The sequence below is a fragment of the Notolepis coatsorum genome, assembly GCF_963971535.1.
Source record: "Notolepis coatsorum genome assembly, chromosome: 11".
Taxonomy (NCBI): domain Eukaryota; kingdom Metazoa; phylum Chordata; class Actinopteri; order Aulopiformes; family Paralepididae; genus Notolepis; species Notolepis coatsorum.
The window spans coordinates 27,316,338-27,330,049 of record NC_140175.1 but is presented as its reverse complement, the minus strand read 5'-3'; positions in this window follow the sequence as shown (position 1 = coordinate 27,330,049).

Below are 13,712 nucleotides of genomic sequence, written 5' to 3'. Positions count from 1 at the left end.
TGAAGAGCATGGACGACGGACAGAGACACTTTGTTGCACTGTAACAGTTGAGACACTTTCTGCCGACTCGTTATCAGCGAACTTGCCTTTTGTAGCTCTGAAGCCTGTCGTCATATGCCATTTTCTCTGAGAGAAGAACGACAGCGCCCACTGCACCGACTACAGCGCTATTTATTTGATCGTTTTCATTTGATTTGTGTACTTATGTACCGCTGGTATCTGTACAGGTATACGACACGACTGTCATGTGACTTTGTTTCGTCCCCAACGAGTCCCGCATGCGCCTATAAGCGTCTCCGTTCTTATTTAATAAAATAATTCCTTTTGTACTTCATTGTTTCTTCATCATATGCAGTATACAGATAGGTATAAATTATTCTCCTTCATAAGGCCCAAAAGGTGTGGTGTCTGGGAAAGATAGATATGACACTTGTTCAAGTATTGATTGGATTGTCCTAATTGGCCCTTTAGAGTGGCTGTATTGTAGAATTATCATTGGTGTGATTTTTTTGTCTCAATCAACTTTTAATGGATTCTATAGATTGTAGTGGGAAATGACGAAAGGTTTTCAGGAATAAACACGGTATACTTTATTGATTACATGCAAAAATACTGGCGTTTCTTGCAAGGAAGAACTGGCAAAACACTGAATCATTATGTCTTTTCTATACATATCAAACTGAGACAACAACACTACCAGCCTCTCTACCGTTGGCTAAAAGGCCCCTGTATCATCACCCCATCCACTCTGATTGTGTACATATAGTAATTATATTTAAGTCACATTAAGCTTAAGAAATGTCTTGTCAGACCATCCTGACCTTTGTCATATCAATGCATGGACTTTCAAACATCCATGTCTACAGCTAAACATGTCATCAGGCTATACATAAACACGTAGACTATATCATTATTATTTAAACCAGAACATGTATGTATCTATATTAGTCACACAAGTATAGGCTACATTCCATAACTGTTTATGGTTTTGATTTTCCACCACACTATCAATCATATAAAGCAGTGGAAAGAGTCTTCTTTTCCCTTCCATTTCTATCATTCACATCCAGTATTTAAATATGACATAAGGTGCTGGCGAGACAAATATTATAGGGAAAACAAATATTATTATTTTGTATCCACTTTTTCTCCCCATTTTCTATTTTTCTCCCCACCCCAATTTCGTATATCCAATTCTTCCCTCCCCTGTCTTGAACGTTGCTAGACTATGCCTCCCACTGGTCGGCTGTAGTGAGGACAGAAGCCTTGCATCACGTGTCCCCTCCAGTACACGAGGAGGCAGCCTGTCGCATCTTTTCGCCGCAGCAGCTCGAGCTCTCAGTGGCGAGGAGTAACGCGTGGGAGGCTCACGCTGCCCCCGTCACTTCCTGCTTCCGTCGCACTGGCGTCACCAAACCAACCTGTAGGAGTCGCTGTCCACAACGTCAAATACCCACCCACCGGCTTTCCCACCCTCGTGCACTTGCCAATTGTGTTGGTATGGGCGACCGGCCAGCCGGTAGCAACGCCGAGAGCTGGGCTCGAACCCAGCGTCTCCTGCGTTAGAGGCGAGCGCCTTGCCCACTGCGCCAATCAGCTGCCCTAGGGAAAACAAATATTTGAATATAGATATCGCTATGAAACGTTCCCAGTTTGTTATGTACATATAACTAAGAAAAAATATATTGTAAGTTTTCTGAATGTGATGTTTATGCAAATGAGGCACTTCGCCATTAAATATGCACACATTTGCATGTATCGCCAAGACTCGCATCACCAACATGGATAATGTGCAGATTCAAAAACTTGGTTTCATTTGGTTGATATTCAAAACGAAACTTCTTAAAGAGGGGATTGTGGCTACCTATGTCCTCTTATCAGCCCATCATCAGGAAATACTGTCTACTGTCATAACATTTTTAAATGTTGCCTAGTTTTGGTATAAAATGTACTATAAACCCAGCTATGAATGATATATCAACAAACCCTTCTATACTAAGAAGCATAATATGGATGGGAAGAAATGTGGAAAGTATGGTGTGTGTAGGTACTAGGAAATGGAGTTCCAAGATTTTGTGTGTAAGTAAAATGCATACAAACTAGTTTTTCAGAAAACGACCTCAAAGTTTTGTATTGGAATGCATTTTTATTTGAAACTGCTATTTACAAACACAACACCCAATCAAACCATTAGTAATAGACAACCTAAACACATGCCTGATAACTGAATAACATAATAATAATGATGTTATTGAACTGAACAGAACTACACACAGGCTATAACTGTAGTAACAGTGTAGTACCCTCTAATAGGCAAAACAAATATTTGAATAGATATCACTATGAAACGTTCCCAGTTTATTATACATATAAACTAAGAAAAAATATATTGCAAGTTTTCTGAATTTTATGTTTATATATGCAAATGAGGCACCTCCCCATAAAAGATGTGCACATTTATGAATGCAATCAGGCAAAATGAAATCAAATAAACAACTAAATGTGTGTTATTGACGTTTTACTGTCACTAGTGTAGCATCCTGAATATTCTGCTATTTATTCAGAAGTGCTGACTTAACCTGTTATTCCCCTGTGTGCACAAAGACGTGATAAACAGTGTTCCTTTTTGATATCTCGCCCGGACTAATGATGCGAGGTGCTCTTCTTCCTCCGGCTTCGATTTGGACCATTAACGTGACATTGAAGCATCTTTATTCCTGCCTTGAGTGTCCTATAGAGGGACCAGTTTGCGGTCGCCAGCAGGGGGCAGTGGTGGCAGGCGGAGCGGAGGAGAAAGGAGCAGCGAGTGAGAGATGGTTACCTGGAGGGCGGAACAGAAGGAAGTCCTCTTCGACAGTGACCTCGAACGTGAACGGGCGTGTGTTCTCGAAGAGCCCCGTTGAAGAGCCCCGTTGAAGAGCAACGGGAGATAACAAGTACTTTGCTATAACACGGGTTATCCTAGTACAAGCGATAGAGAAGTGTGTGAATAAGCGAAACGGGAAGAAGAACCAACGTCAGTAAATAACGTGTTATCCTAGAAGTGTAAGCGGTATATTAGCTTGCTGCTAACGGCTATAGTGACTCTGAGTATACCACAAGGCAAGCGTCGCTGAAGACCGGTGGTGCATACAGCCACGTTGCGTTAGCAGTACAGGCGATAGCAGGAGCGTTCACCAATACCCACAGTTTAGCTGTGTTTAAGGTAGCAAACAGTTTAGAGCGCGCCAGCCCATCAGCAGCCCCGCAGTGGACGTCTCATCGACGCAGCCGAGGACACCTCTTCTTCCAGCAGAGGTCGCCACAACACAGCACGCTCCTCCAGTTCAGTCACTGCCCCTGCTGCCTACCCCAGCCCACTGGCTGTGCTCGCGGGATTGCCCGACGGCCATCTTGTCAAAGTACAGCGGTACTTCGTGTGCCAAAACAGTATTCATTTGAAGCGAACGCTAACAACCAGCGTCTAGGGCAGGGGTCAGCAACCTTTACTATCAAAAGAGCCACTTTTCCCCCCTCCCACAAAATAAAATGCTCAGGGAGCCGCACTTCCTATTTACCCTTAAAATGAAGATAACACAGTGTATAACGTTTTATATATCCCCAAGCATACCCCACATTTAGCATAAAACGCCTGACGATTGCATATCCAAAGTAATTGGGATTTATTATACTTTATATTTATAGTATTTATGAAATTATAAAATGACAAAAAGAACATTGTTGACATTTTATTGCTGTTTTTACAAAGGAAAACCTCAAACTCTTATGAAGGAGAAAAAACATTGGCATCTGTAGACCTAGAAATAAAACATAAACATAAACTATGCAGCTCTATTTTAGTCCTTGCCTTATTTGTGGAAAATGTATCAAATAAAAAGTAGTCCACTTTGAAAAAACACTGGCATTGTAGCTACTTTGAAATAAAACACAGAACTGCAGCTCTATTTTAGTCCTTGCCTTATTTGTGGAAAATGTATCAAATAAAAAGTAGTCCACTTTGAAATAACACTGGCATCTGTAATTTGAAATAAAACCCTGAACTATGCAGGTATATTTGAGTCCTTCCCTTATTTGTGGAAAATGTATAAAATAAAAAGTAGTCCACTTTGAAATAAATAAAACATATATCTGCAGCCTATTCGCTTTAAAAAGAGTAAACATAAAAATAAGCCAGTTTGAAAAAACACTGGCATCTGTACTTGGACATAAAACCCTGAACTATGCAGGTATATTTGAGTCCTTCCCTTATTTGTGGAAAATGTATAAAATAAAAAGTAGTCCACTTTGAAATAACACTGGCATCTGTACTTTGAAATAAAACCCTGAACTATGCAGGTATATTTGAGTCCTTCCCTTATTTGTGGAAAATGTATAAAATAAAAAGTAGTCCACTTTGAAATAAATAAAACATATATCTGCAGCCTATTCGCTTTAAAAAGAGTAAACATAAAAATAGGCCAGTTTGTATTTAATTATGACTTCAGTCCATTTCAGGTTGTTGGTCATCCTCTTGTTTTTTCTTCAGCCACGTACAGGAATCAACCATCGATCCTGAACATAAAAAAACAACATCAGCTCAGGTTCTAAAATAAATGTTTTTTTGTGCTAAATAATAGCCTATTAAATGATAATGTTCTCACCTGTTTAATGTGATTTCTGTAGCTGAACAGCACTGCTGAGCTTCTCTATGTCGGGGCTGTAAGACGTGACTTTGATCTTCACGCAGGACTGCAGACTCATCTGTGAGGCGTGAGCGATATTTGGATTTGATGTAGTTCATATTTGAGAACACCTGCTTGCATAAGTATGTAGATCCAAAGATGGAAAGGACTCCAAATGCATACTTCTTCATGTTCACATAAGTATCGGGAATGGCATTCCACGTTTCAAACACAAGTTTATCGGGTTTAGGGAGTTTTTCAATATCGCTCCATTTGTGCTCCGGGGCGAGAGTCGCCTTCTGACGTGTGACATCTTCAAGATCAGCTGTCAGGCTTTTGAACTTGGACACCCACAACTCTTTATCAGCTATGTCGGCCAGTTCCATTTCAAGGTCGGGTTGACTTACTCCTGTGAATGCTGACGTGTTCAGCATGCATGGGTCGATGCCCAGGGGTGTGACGGGGAAGGACAGTGTGTTTTTTTCTTTTCTAAAATCAGAGAATCGTTGTCCAAATGCAGTATGCATTTCGATTATCACATGCTGTAAGTTCTCACAATTGATGTGGTTGTGTGCTTCTTTTAATTCTCTCATGGAGGGGAAGTGAGAGAACGAACCTGTCTGCACATCTCTGGCAAACACCGTCATCTTGCGCTCAAATGCCAAAACATTCTCCAGCATCTGAATGGCTGTGCTTCCTTTTCCCTGGAGACTTTTGTTCAGCATGTTAAGGTGACCTGTCATATCCACCATGAAGTGCAGCTTTTCCAGCCAATCCGGATGTTCCAGTTCTGGATAGATGAGGCCCTTGCTTTCCAGGAAAGTTTTCACGTGTTCCAGACACGCAGCAAAACGTTTTAAGCACCTCTCCCCTGGACAGCCATCGGACTTTATTATGCAGCAGGAGATCCAAATATGTGCTGTCGACTTCATCTAAAAATGAACGGAACTGTCGGTGATTTAATCCTCTTGCCATTATTTTGTTCACTATCTGAATGACAAGGTCCATCACCTCCTTGTATTCAGGGGGAAATGTTTGAGCGCACAGTGCTTCTTGGTGCAGGATGCAGTGAAACGTCAGCAGCTCTCGATCCAGCGACTTCTGAAGTAACGTAGTAAACCCCTTATGTGTTCCTCTCATACTTGGTGCCCCATCAGTGGCCACTGACACCATGTGTGTGGTGTTTATTTCTTTGGCTTTTAAACAATTTAGCACAGCCTCACAAATGTCCTCTCCCCGTGTTTGGCCTTTTAACGGTATCAACTCGATGATTTCTTCCTGCGGCCCATCAGAGTTCACGTATCTGCATAACAGCGCTGTCTGTTCAATATAATTTACATCACTTGACTCATCACATGCTATTGAGAACGCTGGAGCTGAATTAATGTCTTCTATTTGTTGATCTGTGATGTTTTTTGCCATCTTAATGGCCCTGTCCTTGACAGTCTTTTCTGAACAATTTCACCTTTATTGTCCAAGTCCAAGTCCAAGTCCAAGAATAGATGGTCGGATATTTTTATGAATGTTTCCTTCATATATTCCCCATCTGTGAACGGCTTCCCACGCTTTATTATCTCATGAGATGCCACAAAACTAGCAACAGTTGTGTTTGGAGTCTTGATCCACTTCTTAAAAGTAATTTTGCTCTGGTCATTTTGCCGCAGCAGTTCCGAAATCTCCAGCGTGGTACTTTTCAGAAAATGCTGTGTGTTTATTCTGGAAATGTCTTTCAACATTCCATCTTTTGTTGTTTGCAAATTTATCACCACATATCAGGCATACAGGTAAGCCTGCGTCATTAGCCGTGAAAGCAAATTAATTTGTCCACGCTGAATTAAATCCTCTATTTTCCTCTGAGACTTTCCTTTTCTTGGATTTATCCATGGTTAGCTTACCATGCGGGTCGGAAACTTAACCACCTGCAGACGACATAACAGGGAGAGGCGCGGGGTGTAACGAGGCGCGGGGGTGTGACGTATATTTGAGGGGACGAATTATTTTAGTTGACATAATATTTGAGTGGAGTGGACAAATTATTTTAGTTGACATAATATTTTAGTTGACGAAATGTTTGTTTTTATTTCAGTGTCGAAGTATCACATCGATCTCCAACATAAGAGGTAAAAAAAAAATCAATTTTTTTTTTTAATTGTCAGGGAGCCGCAGCTGATTGGCTAAAGAGCCGCATGCGGCCTCGAGGCCGCAGTTTGCCAACCGGTGGTCTAGGGGTACCCCAACCATTATAAGCCGGCTTTAGCTTAGGTTTTTATTTGGTAACGTGGGCCCACATGTAACTTATTTTTGTATTGTAATAACTGTGTGACGTTCTTGAATTCCCATTGAACTCCTTGATATGTGCCTGGGTCTTCCCCTAATCCAAGCGGGGCTTTTGAATTAATGTACTGAGCACTAGGTGCCTATGTTGGGAATAGCGTTCCCCTATAATGTGAGTGAGAGCACCCGGTGCCTAATGTGATTATATGCCATATGAACCACATAAAGTTATAACCTGTAATTGCTACTTGACCAGGCCTTATATAAAGGAGACGTAGATGGGAGCACGGTGTGTGTGTCTATTACTGAGCCCGTAGTCTAACCTTTGTTGACTGGGTAAATATATGACTGTAGTATTATTATTTAACCCTTCCCACCCTATTCGCATCACATGGTTAAAGGTCTCTACAGGTTGTCAAGGAAGGGTACTGCTTTGGGGGAGCGCAATATCTTTATTCAACTAACAGTCACCAGGTGTGGGAGGGCTAACGGAGGTACTGGGGGAAGTGAGAGTGTGTGGGGAGCTACTGCTGACCGCCCTGGAAGGCGAGGAGGACCAGAGTACCACCCCCCAGGTTAGTAAATCCTGGGCCCCATCCGCTCCTGCTGCCCGCCCTCCAGTTCGACGTTCCGGGCCCAAAGACGGGGGTTCAGATAGATTAGAATCTACTGCATCCCACTACCAGGTGGCCGTGTACAACCACTCCCATAAAGCAGGGATAATCCACCCTGCTACACTAGTTTCATAGAAGACATGTTTAGGAAGCAAAATATAACAAAATCTCAATATCGTCGAAAAGAAATGGTAACTTGGTGATCCTTTTCTGTATCTAAAAGAAATACATGATTTTCTGTTTTTGAGAAATGGTCACACTTATCCAAATATGCAATTTTAATGGAAAACAGTGCAGCTGCAACAGATAGCACTAGTGATAATTTTCTGTCATTTTATTTAAAAAAATATATGCTATTTGATTTACTACTACAAGCAGTGTAATGTCAACAGTACTAAGCCATTTAGACCTGAAACGCCATTTAGACCTTATTTTGAAAGCAAGCACTTTTGTCATCATTGTAGCAAAAAAGACAGGACCGGAAAAGTCTTTATCGTATATAGGGGTGCCCTGGAATATTTAATTGGACACAGGGGTGCCCTGGCAGCAGAAAGGTTGAGAACCCCTGCACTAGATGGTGAGATGTTTTGTACCGCATCAGACACAATGCACACACACACACACACGCACACACGCTGTCTCCATAGGGCTAATCCGTTTATCTGTGAGGTGAGCAGCGTTATCACATCCTTCCCCATCTGAGAACAGCCAGCCTAATGGAAAGTGGGTGTCTAAGGAACCTCTAGTCTTTTTAATTGTGTGCTCTTGTGCACTGAGCTGTGAGGCTCATCTTGGCTCAGCAAACAGCGGCCGCTCACCATCAGCAGATGGCTCGCTCTCTCCAGCGCAGGTGGGTGTTCATGTTTATGTCTCGTGGGGAGAGGGGTTTTGGACTGCTCAGTTGTATACTGGTCTAAAATGTCACACCGTCAGGAAAATCAGCACCATAATGTTTATAGTAGATTTGAAGTCATTTATTTTAGGCAAAGGATAAAAGCGTTTTGATTTTGATTTTATTTTATTAGGGATCCCCATTAGCTGGTGCGATAGCAACCAGCTAATCTTCCTGGGGTCCACACTGAGAGAAAACGGTGCTTTTTCAATGTATGTGATGTATAGATTGGGGAGAGATGACCACAGCTAAAACGGTGATTGAAATGTGCATGGAAGACGGTGACGGTGGTGGAACCAGTGATTTCACAGGCACAGGCCGCGTCAGCGAGGGTTTTGTTATGAATTCCTTAGAAGAACATCTGAGATTAGAGTGTAGGCCCAGAGCAGGAGGAGAGGGGTGACCTCTTTAATGCAACAGTGGATGAAACGTTTAATGGTGTGAAAGGTTAGCAGTCGTCATGACAGCACGTCGCATGACAACCAGGAGAGGGGCGGGGGGCCGTCGTTGCTACGACGAAGACCTATAAGTCGAACGGTGTTTCCGGGTAGAGCAGACTAAAATCTGACTGAGACTAAGAGGGAAGAAACCAGAAGAGACTCTCTCCTCTCATTGAGAGAGAGGGGGGGGGGGGGGGAGAATGGCACATCACCAGTAGCTTCGGCTACCACGAGGATGGTCTTAGGCTAACGACTAGGCCTGACCACTATTGGACTGAATAACAAAAGGACAATCTGAACACACCGAGAGATCATTAGAATAGACTCTTCAAGGACGATACAATTTGATAACATCTGATTACGAGGTTCTGTTTATAGCAATAAAACAACGCTTCTCCTCATAAGGTATCTCACAGTGTCGAAGTGTCGAATTCTTACGGAGGTGGAGAAGTATTATGGTTTATGGATTGCACTAACGGGGGGGAGATAAGGATCTTATCTACCAGTATCGGAGACGTCAGGACCATTAAAAGTACACAACGCAGAGGAATTGGATGGAGGGCCAAACAGACGAAGACGTGATACTGGCCAGTTTGATCAGAATCTTACAGTTGATGCCGTGACCCGGATTTGCAAGAGATTAAAACAACGGGAACAGTTGGTTGTTGATGACAGCCAGAAAGCAAGAGATAAGAACAACGGATAAAGACTTTTTCAATAATGGGGCGACAGTGGACAACAGTCATCAATGTGTGGGAGAATCATGATCGAAGCAAGGCCGGCCAGCCCTGGGAGAGAGCGGCGAGTCGAGCGGTCAGGAGGCGAACCAGCGCTGTAGGGGAAACAGCGCTCCGATCAAAAATGTGAGTTCACTGTGCACACGGTTGTTTTGATTTTAAGCCAAATAAAAACGAACAGATAGTGAATCCGTAAACGTAAACATTTCTAGTTCGACAGAGAGAATGCCAGCTGTAATAATATGAGCAGAGAACCATGGTGAAAATCGAGGGTGTTATCTACAGAGAATGAAAAGCAAACGAGGCAGGCTGCACAGTTTTGGTTTAAGGAGGGTAAATGCGAGATGAGGAAAGGGGGGGGGGGGGCGCTTGAATCAGATCGAAATTTTTTTATGGCGGGACTGTTTTCATAACAGAAGGAAAGTCGAAAGGAGATTGTACCAGTGTGTATTATGTCCGATCAGGCAAGAGTATTAGTCTGAGAAAGCGTCCCCTGATAATGGATAGGAAAGAGAGGAAAAACAGCGGTGTTTTCAGGCCTTGGAAGGAAGGGCAGCGGCCGTTTGTTGAGAGAGTAGCCATTTGCACCGAGTCAAAATGGCCGCAGAGCCACGAGGGGTTTAGAATCAGGAAGTGACACGTCACCTACAATCCTCTAGACTGAGTTTTGGCCGCCATCTAGGGGGGCAGTGGGATAATACAGGCAAATGGAGGAGTAGGTCGCCACCTAGTGGCGGAGGGGGGGGGGGGGGGGGGTAGTGCTGGGGAGTTTCCATTACCCATAGGGGAATATTTAGAGTTTAATTCAATTAAGGAGTTTAATTGCGGAGGGGGGGGGGGGGTAGTGCTGGGGAGTTTCCATTACCCATAGGGGAATATTTAGAGTTTAATTCAATTAAGGAGTTTAATTGCGGAGGGGGGGGGGTAGTGCTGGGGAGTTTCCATTACCCATAGGGGAATATTTAGAGTTTAATTCAATTAAGGAGTTTAATTGCGGAGGGGGGGGGGGGGGGTAGTGCTGGGGAGTTTCCATTACCCATAGGCGAATATGTAGAGTTTAAGTTAATTAAGGAGTTGAATTTTTTCAAAATTACCAACTGCTTGTGTGTATACACGGTGGTGTATGTGAGAACTTTGTAAAGGAACTCAAAGTGTGGTATATAGAGCGACGGGACAGCTCCAGGGCGACGGTAGACAGCCCCGTAGGGTATAGAGCGACGGTGACAGCTCCAGGGCGATGGTAGACAGCCCCGTAGGGTATAGAGCGACGGTGACAGCTCCAGGGCGACGGTAGACAGCCCCGTAGGGTATAGAGCAACGGTGACAGCTCCAGGGCGACGGTAGACAGCCCCGTAGGGTATAGGGCGACGGACAGCTCTGTTGTATGTTAGATGATAGTACGAGTACGTATGTGAGTTAGGAGCAGGGAACCAACCTGCTCTGTTGTATGTTAGAGCGATGCTCGGTTGTATGTTATTATCATAATAATAAGATTGATATACAGGTTAATTGAATAAGTTTAATTATGAAATAAGAGGGAGTTCGATCTCCAGTGGGGCCTTCTCACACCTAATAAATAGGCAGAGTCTTGAGGGGACACGTCACCAGAAAGAACTGGCGCGCGCTGGGGGTCAACCGTGGGACAAACGTAGAGCGCCGAGTGGGTATCGTTTAGCTGCTGGTGTCACGCCGGAAGACAACAAAACAGGGAACAGCCCTGTAGGATTAGATATGGGTGTTGAGAAGGTGGGGGACTAATAGAGAACAAATAGCGCCATGGGCTGTAGGACACTCACACCGTCCAACAGTCTGAAAGGGCGTGGCCATGGCAGGGGCTTGCAGAGGAAAAAAAATATATAGAGAACGAGCTGCAGGCCCAAAGCCACGGTAGACTAATAGAAAACACAGGGTCGAGTGTACAGAAAGACTGCCGGTGTTGTGTTTCTGCTTTCAAGGGGGGAATGACACCGACAGCGATGGAGATGGCCAGGAGACAGACTGGAGGAGGAGGAAGCCGCAGGGGCCAGGCACGGCAGCCTGGTACACAGACCGTCCACGACGAGAGAGAGGGCCGACGGCGGTGGAGATGAGCCTCAACCAAGATGACCGACAGGGCGGAGATGACCGACGGTGCGGAGACGGCCGACGAGGCGGAGTCCAGCGGTCGCAGGCAGTGTTTGCCCAGGGGAGAACGAGGCAGACATCGGAGGGGGTTTCCCTGCGGAGACGCTGTTTAGAGAGCGTTTTGAAACAACAGAGCACGGGCGGTGAATCATGAACAAACAGGGACTTCCTTTCAGAGTCAATCAGGAGATCGAGAGACGAGACAACAGCGAGAAGTCCTGTGTTCATTGATTAGGAGTATGAGATATAAATGGAGGATTCATATATAAGATATATGTATAGAAGGATATATATATATATAGAAGGTAGATAAGAGGGAGAACAGTAGAACAACAGGATATAATTATTGGGAGCAGACAGGGGGGCTCCAATGGTTATGAGTCGTTGGATGTTGTTGGTTTTGGTGGTCGGTTTCGGTTCCCTTTGTGCACGAAGGGGGGGCGCAAACAGACATCAGGCAGCAGGATCACTGGGTTGACCGTGGGCCGTCTTCGTTTCTTGTGCACGAGAGACGAGGTTGGTTTGCTTCAACCACAGGCTATTTTTGGCATAATTAATTGAAAAACCAAATAATGATTTATGATTCTGAAGGGGTGATAAGAATCAAGGGGGGATTGAGAGAAAACGGTGCTTTTTCAATGTATGTGATGTATAGATTGGGGAGAGATGACCACAGCTAAAACGGTGATTGAAATGTGCATGGAAGACAGTGACGGTGGTGGAACCAGTGATTTCACAGGCACAGGCCGCGTCAGCGAGGGTTTTGTTATGAATTCCTTAGAAGAACATCTGAGATTAGAGTGTAGGCCCAGAGCAGGAGGAGAGGGGTGACCTCTTTAATGCAACAGTGGATGAAACGTTTAATGGTGTGAAAGGTTAGCAGTCGTCATGACAGCACGTCGCATGACAACCAGGAGAGGGGCGGGGGGCCGTCGTTGCTACGACGAAGACCTATAAGTCGAACGGTGTTTCCGGGTAGAGCAGACTAAAATCTGACTGAGACTAAGAGGGAAGAAACCAGAAGAGACTCTCTCCTCTCATTGAGAGAGAGGGGGGGGGGGGGGGAGAATGGCACATCACCAGTAGCTTCGGCTACCACGAGGATGGTCTTAGGCTAACGACTAGGCCTGACCACTATTGGACTGAATAACAAAAGGACAATCTGAACACACCGAGAGATCATTAGAATAGACTCTTCAAGGACGATACAATTTGATAACATCTGATTACGAGGTTCTGTTTATAGCAATAAAACAACGCTTCTCCTCATAAGGTATCTCACAGTGTCGAAGTGTCGAATTCTTACGGAGGTGGAGAAGTATTATGGTTTATGGATTGCACTAACGGGGGGGAGATAAGGATCTTATCTACCAGTATCGGAGACGTCAGGACCATTAAAAGTACACAACGCAGAGGAATTGGATGGAGGGCCAAACAGACGAAGACGTGATACTGGCCAGTTTGATCAGAATCTTACAACACACAAAAAAAACATACAAAAACAATCACTATTGCAAAAACAAAATGATTAAAAGTCAGTACACACAATGCATAATGAAACTACTGTAACAATTAAGATAGCTAAAATTACATTAGTGTAAAACAAAAACAAAAAATTACTTTACAGTGTTAAAAACTATTTAAAAACAATTTAAGATTCTTTTTCAAAGTGAATCTACTGTAAATTCAGCAGAGGTTCCGAGGCAGGCCATTCCAAAGAGTTAATGCTCTAAAAATAAAAGATCTCCCCAAAGCGCTGGTTCTAGGACCTGGCAATTCAAGCTGCCCACTACTGGAACCTCTAGTGTAATGCTTGTGCACAGTATTACTAAAAACAATCTGATTATGTATAAAAACAGGAGTCTTACTGCTCATGACCAACTTGAACAGCACAAGTATATTAAAAGACAATCTATTTTCAACGTTAAGCCAAGAGAGACAGGCATGCATACGGCTCACATTAGACCTTA